Genomic DNA, 10,273 nt, shown 5'->3' on the forward strand with positions numbered 1-10,273 from the left:
ACGCAAGCTTCCACTTCTGATAAGAAGATGGAAGAGCGTCTGGAGGGCATCGAGCGGATGTTGCGCAAGTTGGCCAATGAGAAGCAAAGCAGCCCTCCAGAACAGCATAAGAGCCGATGGCGTGGGGGACAGAAAAATTCTCCTTCTCTCAGGTCTCCTGGCGAGCGGCGAGAAGGACAGAGGCGAAAGATCGAGTTCACCAAGCCTCTCCAGTGTTCCGCTTGTGGTAAACTGGGATTTAGTCGTAAATTCTGCCCAGATTGCAACAAGGGAAACGGCAAGGAGAGCGAAGAGAAGAGGTCATCTTCGCGCCTCCAGTAGATTCGACCTCTCGCTGCGGGTCGCCGATGGGAAACAGCAAGTTGTCGGCGACCCAGGGATCCAAACAGGTCCTGGAAGGGCATCAAGAGAGGCCGGGGCCTAGCGGTATGTTGGAGCAGAAGGCGATCGAACCTGATGCCAGCCCTCGGCAGAATAGAGGAGTGGTCATTCTGGAGGGACCAGATGGCCACATATAAATTGTGGAGGAGGGGGAAGACTCCAGGGAGAGCTTCTCCACACAAAAAGCTCCTCTGCCGATGGAATCCATGAGTAGAAGCAAGCCCACCGTCGTCGCAGCAGCGGAAGGGAAAAAGCCGCTGAAAAGCACGACGAAGGGAGGCAAAGATGCTACTCGTGGATATGACCCTGAGGATGAGACTAGGTGGTGGTTGCGGGTAGACATAGGTGACTTTAAAATTAGAGCACTCTATGATACCGGCGCCTCATCCACGGTCATGGGTCAATTAGGGCTGAGATTGGCATCGGAGATGGGACTCGGATTGAATGTGACCAGAGCGGGTGATGCAAGGCTCGGTAATGGGCGCCCATGCCCTATAATTGGTCACGTGATGTTCCCCTTTAAAGTAGGAGGAATCACGAAGGAAATCAGAGTCGCCATTACGCCACTGCTCACGGACGACTGCTACGTAGGCGCGAACTTTTTAAGAGAGTTCCGCGCAGTTTTGGATCCCGACGAGGATGAATTATGGCTTAAGGACGCCCAGGTGAAAGTACCAATGGAAGTGGCTGGAATTGATAGTACGGCATTTCTCGCACCGGTAGGACTGTGGGAGGCTGCGGAGACACAGGTGGAGGAAATAGAAGACCTCGTTAATGGATTGATTCCTGACGGAGGTCAGGCTTTAGGCTGTGCCGTGGGGGTTGAGCACGAAATAGATGTTGGAAATGCTCGACCCATCAAACAGAAATACTACCCAGTCTCTGATAGGGTGCGAGAGGAAAAGCACGCGCTGGTCAAAGATATGCTGGAAAAAGATGTAATCGAACCAGCGACCAGCGGATGGTCAAGTCCGATAGTAATGGTAAAGAAGGCTGATGGAAAATATAGGTTTCGCGTGAATTACCAAAAGGTAAATGCGATTACCAAACCTGATGCCTACCCTTTACCATATATGAACGACATCCTAAGACGGATAAGGGATGCAAAGTTCATATCTACTCTCGACTTGAGCAGTGCGTACCATCAAATTCCCCTAAAGGAAGAATTGCGTCCGATATCAGCGTTTACAGTACCTGGATTAAGGTACTTTCAATTCAAGAGAATGCCCTTCGGACTGTTCGTCATACGTAGGAGCGACATTCCAGAGGTTGATGGACAAGGTGATCAGCCCGGATATGGATCCATTCGCTTTTGCTTACCTTGACGACGTAATTGTGGTTTCGTCGTCCTTTGAGGAGCATAAGCGGCACCTAGAAATGGTATTAAAGAGAATTCTAGGTGCGAGCCTAACCATCAACAAAGCCAAAAGTCACTTCTGCAAGACGAAAGTCAGGTACTTGGGAGTTCTTGTAAACCAGGACGGAGTAAGACCAGATCCAGAGAAGATACGACCGATATTGGAATATCCAACACCCCGGATTGTCAAACAGGTGAAGCGGTTCATGGGAATGACCTCGTGGTATAGACGTTTTATACCCGATTTTGCCATGATCGCTGAACCTATAAACCGCCTGACAAAGAAGAATGTACGTTTCTCTTGGGAGGAGGAGCAAGAGCGAGCTTTCACGAGGTTGCAGGAGGCGATGACTTCCGCCCCAATACTGCAATCTCCCGATCCTAACGGTCAATTTATACTGCAAACTGATGCCAGTGACAGTGGGATCGGGGCAGTCCTCACGCAAAATGTCGATGGAGAAGAGCGTGTGATAGAATACGCCAGCCGATCACTCAACAACGCTGAGAGAAATTATACGGTCTCCGAAAAAGAGTACTTGGTAGTGGTATGGGCTATTGGAAAGTTCCGGCCGTACATTGAAGGGCACCACTTCAGAGTAATCACTGATCATAGTTGCCTGAAATGGCTCCACAATATGAGAAATCCCACGGGAAGATTAGCGCGATGGGCGCTAGCATTGCAAGGCAATGTCTTCGATATTGAATATCGAAGGGGGGATCTCAATGTGGTGCCTGACGCATTGTCTAGGGCATATGAGGAGGAGGGGATTGAAGTGAGTGCAATAAATAGACGGCCGGAGACCACTGACGCCTGGTATTTGCAACAATACCAGAAAGTATGCCAAGACCCACACTCTCAACCTACTTGGAAGGTAGTGGGAGGGAGGCTGTATCATTATCAGCCTGATGAGGACGGTGAAGGGTCCATTGACAAAGATGAAGCGTGGAAGCTTGCGGTGCCTAGGGAGAAAAGGCACCAGGTGCTCCAGGAGGTCCATGATGCTCCTACAGCAAGATATCAAGGACGAGAGTGTACGTTCTCCAGGGCTAGCCGCTTGTACTACTGGCCTAAGATGTATGATCAGGTCAGGGAGTACGTAAAGAGTTGCCCGGTGTGTCAGCAATGCAAGGTGGAACAAAGAGCACCTTGCGGGTTGATGGATCGTCGACAAATGTCACGACCCTGGCAGCTGGTGACCGGTGATATCACTGGTCCATTTCCCAAAAGCTCTCGAGGTTTTGAGTACATCTTAGTCTTTGTAGACTTGTTTACTCGCTGGGTAGAGTGTGTTGCAATGCGCAAAGCCAATGGGAAGACAACCGCAAGGGAATTGCACGAGAGAATTATCACTAGGTTTGGCGCGCCCGAGGTATACTTGTCGGATAATGGAACCGAATTCCTATTGATGATAACCTATTGATGATAACAGTAAGGGCTTATGTATAGACAATTTTTTCATAAAACTAGAAAATATAAATACAATACTTACCTACATAACATACCTTTTTTAATTATTATTATCCAATTTTAATGACATTAAAATCCATTAAAAAAGATATAAAGCAGATTAATAACAATCCAAAAATAAATTTCCGCTAATTAATAAATGCAAAAACAATAAATTTGTCAGAAAAAATAAATATAACAGATCCTAACCAAACTATCACGAAACTAATAAGAAACATTCAATTATGTATAAATACAGCAAATTACAGTACTGTAACGTTTGAATTTATCTCGCGTTATGAAAATAATAGTTCGGACTCTTTACATTGAATTCGCAATTACGTCTCCGAGAAAAGCAAGAAGTTGACACGCGCGCAATCTAAATAACAAAAGAAAATCTTTCGAGTGGCAAACCACGAGGCTTACCAACTCGATGAGCTGCTTCGAAATGCAATTGAGAGCAATCGCATCTATCGGGGAGAGGCCCGACAGCGCCGCGATCACTGCTCAATTTAATTTCTCAAAAGTAAATACGAGGTGTGTTCAAAAAATAACGAGAATTTTCGTTTTATGAAAAAAATATTTATTTATTCATCTACATTAATGTTGTCGCCTTCAAAGTAGTCCCCTTCGGATACAATACACTTATGCCAACGCTTTTTCCAATCCTCGAAACACTTTTGAAACTCGATTTTTGTAATAGCTTTTAGCTCTTTCAGCGATTCGCTTTTAATGTCATCTATGCTTGTAAAACGACGGCCTTTTAATGTTCTCTTTATTTTTGGAAATAGAAAAAAGTCACATGGAGCCATATCTGGCGAATATGGAGGCTGAGGCATCCTTACAGTTTCGTTTTTGGCCAAAAATTCACGAACAAGCAATGAAGTGTGAGCAAGCGCATTATCGTGGTGCAAAAGCCATGAATTGTTTTGCCACAAATCCGGGCGTTTTTTTCGGATTGCTTCACGCAAACAACGTTGAACTTGCAGGTAGTACTGCTTATTGATTGTTTGCCCTTGTGGCAAGAATTCATAATGCACTATGCCATTAAAATCGAAGAACACAGTGAGCATAACCTTCACATTTGACCGCACTTGTCGAGCCTTTTTCGGTCTTGGCGATCTAGAATGCTTCCACTGGGACGATTAAGCCTTAGTTTCGACATCATATCCGTAAACCCATGTTTCGTCACCTGTTATAACACGTTTAGTAGTTCTGCATCGTTATTGACTTCATTTAGCGACTCCTGAGCAACTTCCATTCGCCGCTGTTTTTGTTCGAAATTCAACAATTTTGGAACGAATTTTGCTGCCACACGTTTCATACCCAAAACATTCGAAAAAATTTGATGGCATGAGCCAACTGATATGCCAACATTATCAGCGACCTCTCTGATTGTGATTCGGCGATCGTTCATAACCATTTCTTTCACTTTTTTCACGGCTTCATCGGTTGTTGATGTGCTTGGGCGTCCGGGTCGTTCGTCATCTTCAACGTTTTCGTGGCCATCTTGGAAACGCTTATACCACTCATAAATCCTTGCTTTACTCATAGCAGACTCACTATATGCCTTTGTTAACATTTGACAAACTTTACTACACTTTATTTCATTTTTTACGCAAAATTTAATACAAATTCTTTGATCCATTTTTTTTCACAAACGAAAATCGCCGAGCTCGAAAAACACGTCTAACGTTAGCGGCTGCCACTTAAAAAGTAAGCAATGAATATTGCTGAAAATTTTATCGTACTTCAGGGGCATCTGTACCAACATAATAAAAAAAAATTTTATACAAGCGGACTCTCCAAACCCGCGAAATTTAAAAATTCTCGTTACTTTTTGAACACACCTCGTATGTATCAGGAGGGAAGATTTCTAAGGCTGCTTTTTTCTCATGAGAGAGATAGTCTCATGAGTTGAGCGCTTAGAGATCTGTAGGAAAGGAATTTAACAGGCTAACCACTGAAAAAGAAATTCGTCTCAGGAAATAGCTGAGGCTTTACTTCTACACAGTACTCGCGCTGCTAAGCAAGGTAGGAAAATGAGTCCTCTTGCCGCAGCGACGAGCGAATTTATACATGCGAAATGGGCTCCTTTCTACGCTTGGTAACCCCTACAACGCTATTTTTGTCATTGGCGCAAATTTTGTACACGTTTTATCGCAAAACGGCTTGATCGAAATTGCAATTATGCGATTTAAAAAATTAAGCTAGAAAAGATGAATTTTTTAACATAAATTGCATCTCGAGGAAAAATCGCCTCTCAAAGTTATAAGTTATACAATTTAATAATCAAATTACGCCGTTTTTACAATAAAATTATGGAAAATTTTTACATGAAAAAATCGCTTGTGGTTAGAAGAATGTTATTCAAATAAAAGATGATTAATGTTGCTCTCTAATTTTAAATAGTATTTAAAAAACAGATTTGCAAATTTCTTTTTTAGCGGTTTAAAAATCAGCAAATTAGTGACAATCATAATCATCAATTTTACAGATACGTGTGATCGATTTGCTATCTAACAGTGTTATTTTAATTGTTTAAAAAAATTATAAATTGTTTATTTATTGATAACTTAGTGAATAATTAGTTATCAAAGTGTCAAATTCTTGCTTTTCTGTTTCAATACGTCGAGATTGTAATCGTATGCTCGAAATAATAATATTGTTGTTTTTTGCAAAATAACTAACAATGTTAACTTGTAGATTATTATATGGTAATGTTTTCGCAGAGTTGCCCTAACACTTTAGCATATACGTGTGAAAAACGCCTACGCTCAATTACCGCTTTTCTCTAATAGTCTCGTGTGTGACGAGTTGCTGTTTTGCAGAGGAAAATAGGAGACAAATCAGACTGGACCGTTACAGTACTAAAAACAATAATAATAGTAACCAACCGAGAAGTGCCTGGATAACTAATGCAATCATTTATTCATGTAAAACAAAAGAAACCCTTTAGAACATATGGAAAAAAGATTCCAATAATCTAGTAAAAAAATAAAATTATAAGAAATATGTTAAAACGTTATACCACATAATTAATAAAGCAAAAGAAAACTTTGATAGAATAAAAATTAACCTCAGTACCAACAACCCACGAAATCTATGGTCAATACTAAGCAACAAATTAAGGAAAAACACTTAAAAAAACTAATAATATAGATTTCATTACTGATAACAATATAAAAATTAAAGACACACAAAAAATAACCGATAAAATGACGAATTCTTCTGCAACGTGGAAAAAGACTTAAGTAATAAAATTAATACACCCAACAATAAAAACATTAAAATGCTGGCGATTAACAATAAAACGATATTTTTGAAGACAAAAAAAATATATGGAATACAGGAAATAATCCATAAAATAAAAAACAAAAAATGTAGTATTGACGAAATAAGCTCAAAAGTACTTAAAACTTTAACAAGTTTCATCTCAGCACCCCTGGTCCACATAATACACCTTAGCATGGACAAAGAAAAATGGCCAGATGCACTTAAAGAAGCGGAGATAATTCCCATTCACAAAACCAAAGAAAAACATTTATCAACAAATTACAGGCCTATATCACTTACATCGAACTTAGCTAAAGTTTTTGAAAAACTAATGCTCAAAAGAGTAACTAGTTCTGTAAATGATTGCAATCTAATTTCTAACAAACAATATCGTTTCTAAAAGAATAAAAGCACAAGAGATGCTCTCTACCACATAACGAATATAATATACAATCAACTCGATTAAGGTGACCTTATCATTATCATCTTTCTTGACTTAGCAAAAGCTTTTGATACAATAGATCACACCATACTGCTAAATAAATTATACCACTACAGAATACGAGAAAAAGCTTATAATCTTATCAAAAGTTACCTAACCAACAGACAGCAATTTGTGAAAGTGAATAACCACATTAGTAAACCTTAAACTGTATACATGGGAGTACCACAAGGAACGATCCTATGACCCCTGCTTTCCGTACTCTACATAAATGATATTCTTTCGAATATGTCAGAAAATTCAATCCTATCTTTTGCAGATGATACAGCAGTCACCGTATTTGGTAAGAGTTGGATAGAAGTTGAATGAAAGATGAATAATCAAATTCAAAAAGTAGATGACTGGTTAACCTTAAATAGACTATCATTAAACATTGATAAAACAGCCTATCTTCAATTTGAAAATAACTGTTATAGCACACATAAAAATTTGAATATTTCTATACAAGGTAAAACAATTCACAGCCAAGATTACATAAAGTACTTGGGTGTAACTTTCTATAGCAATATGAGATGGGACCTTCACTTACATCATTTATACAAAAAAACCAAGTATTTAACCTTTACCTTTTACAAATTATCGAGAATAATGAGCAGAAAAGTGCTCAGGATGATCTATGAGGGTGGTCCTATAAGTATTTAGCCTACAAAAGAAAAACGAAAATTTTGGAAAAGTGGCGTTTTATTTTTCAACATAGTTTCCTTTTAGTTCTATACACTTGGCCCAGCGATGCTCCAACTTCTTTAACCCGTCAGAAAAATACGTTTCCTCGAGGTCTGAAAAGTAGGCTTCCATGGCAGCGATTACCTCCTCATTCGACTCAAATTTCTGCCCGGCGAGTGACTTATTCAAGTTTGGAAACAAAAAGAAGTCGCACGGGGTTAAATCTGGAGAATACGGTGGATGGGACAGCAGTTCGTAGTCTAATTCGATCAATTTGGTCATGGCGATGGCGGAGGTGTGAGCCGGTGCGTTGTCATGGTGGAAGAGCACTTTTTTCTTCGCCAAATGGGGCCGTTTTTCTGCATTTCGACGTCGAATCGGCCCAATAATTCGGCATAGTACAGCTCTGTGACCGTTTTGCCCCTCTCAGATAGTCAATGTAGATCACACCTTGTGAATCCCAGAAAACGGTGGCCATCACCTTTCCGGCCGATGGGGAAATCTTCACCTTCTTCGGAGCATTTTCGCCGGGTAAAGTCCACTGTTTCGACTGTTCCTTGGTCTCTGGTGTATACCAGTGGGTCCATGTTTCGTCGACTGTCACGAAACGACGCAGAAACTCCTTCGGATTGCGCTTAAGCAGTGTCAGACATTGCTCTGAAGTTGTCTCACGGTTGCGTTTGTTGTTCTGAGTGAGCAAACGCGGCACCCATCGCGCCGACAACTTTCTCATGCCCAAAATTTCATGCAGGACATGACCCACGTGGTCTTTTGAGATGCCTACGATCTTAGCTATCTCGCGCACCTTCAATCGTCGATCTGCCAATACGAGATCGTGAATATTTGTCACATTATCCTCCGTGGTACCCGTTTTCGGAGCACCTGGACGTAGCACTTCAAAAATCGACGTGCGACCACGTTGAAACTCGTTAAACTAATTTTTGACGGTCGCCGTCGAAGGAGAAGAGTCATCGTACACCGCATCTAAGCGCTTTTTGATTTTGCTGCGCGATTTCCCTTCCAAAAGCAAGAATCGAATTACCGACCGATACTGCTCTTTTTCCATTTTTCAAAAATCAACAGACACACTTGCTTTCACACGCTCTCAAAAATAAACTACAACTCCGATCCGGCTAAAATCTTGACAGTAACCATCGAGAAGATTGTACTACGTGTTAGAATATTTCTTTTGCGAGAGTGGCGCCATCGGGCGGTGAGGCTAAGTACTTATCGGGCCACCCTCGTATTATGCCCTATTCCACAGCATTACATTTTACGGAATTATTGCATGGAGAGGAGCTTATTCTGGCAGAATTAAATGACTACAAAACTTACAAAATAGATTACTTAAAATAGTTAATAAAAATAAATTCATGATTGAGAAACAACCTCTTGACATAAGGAAAATTTTCTCATCACTACTGTACCATTACGATGAACTTTCTATAACATACAACAATAAAAACAAGAAACAACAGCCTACAAGTACCAAAAAGATTCAGACAAATCAGTATAAAAAACAGTTATATTAGGGCTATTAAATTGTATAATAGCCCTAATATAATGTGAAATATAATGTTAGTTATAATAATATTCAACAAGCTACCTAAACAACTCAAATCAATAGACAATTTACATACTAGGAAAACAAAATTCAAATTATGGATACACCAAAATCTATAAAATTTGTTACACCGAGTAAGAAAACTATGAAAGATAAATATAACTGCAAGAAATTACTTATCATTGGAAAAATCGCAAAATGGAATTGAGTATCTGACATCGGAAGTCCATGAGGATACAATGTTTCCAATCAACATACTACTAGATATTAGAACATACATATATGCTCAAGGTAATTGTAACCTACATAATGATAGATCACACTCTAGAATGACCATTTCCAATTATAAAAAAAATACTAAACTGACCTACTGAAGAAATGGAAAAATAATTAAGCTAACCAACAAATTCATTGAATCACATAATATGTGGCGGAGAACTTCGGGGGGTCTCAGCCGTACACTCGGAGCACTTCCGTCACAAGGCCTGATTGGCCCTTTTCCCCCGACTAATTATAAGGGCGCTAGATCGCCGTTGCTAAAATAGGGTGATTATCGGGGGTAGGGCCTGAATACCGCAAGGCTTGCTCTGTTCGCCCACGGTGCAACTGCGCAGCGTGGGCAACTTGATGTCGTCACAGCGATTTTCCTGGTATCAGGTCAATAGTGACCAACAATTGGCGATTTATATTCGTCCTCTCGCGTCCTTGAAGTGCCGGCAGCTCAGGATATGACTCCTCGTCTCGGGTCAGAGATTCGTTCGATTTCGCGCGTAAGTTACCTAATTTCGGAACCAGAAAATGCAAACAAAGAATTCTCGTTATCAACCATCCGCGGCTGAAAATAATATCAGCAAGCAGGGAAGGAAGGGTTAACGAGGCGTAAAATTAAGAAAATCGGTCACACTTATCTTTCCTTTATTCTGAAATTAAAGTACAGTTACGGTCGGAATCTCGGATGGTCAGCGCAACTTCACGCGACTCAATGCGCGGCGGAACAGATCTATATGTCCCGGCGAATTAAATCTGCGACGGTCGAACACTCTCGATCCCCGAATTCGTTATTGTAATTTACTATTTCAATAT

The sequence above is a fragment of the Phymastichus coffea genome, unplaced genomic scaffold, assembly GCF_024137745.1.
Source record: "Phymastichus coffea isolate CEN01 unplaced genomic scaffold, Cenicafe_Pcof_1.1 PCOF00015, whole genome shotgun sequence".
Classification (NCBI taxonomy): Eukaryota; Metazoa; Arthropoda; class Insecta; order Hymenoptera; family Eulophidae; genus Phymastichus; species Phymastichus coffea.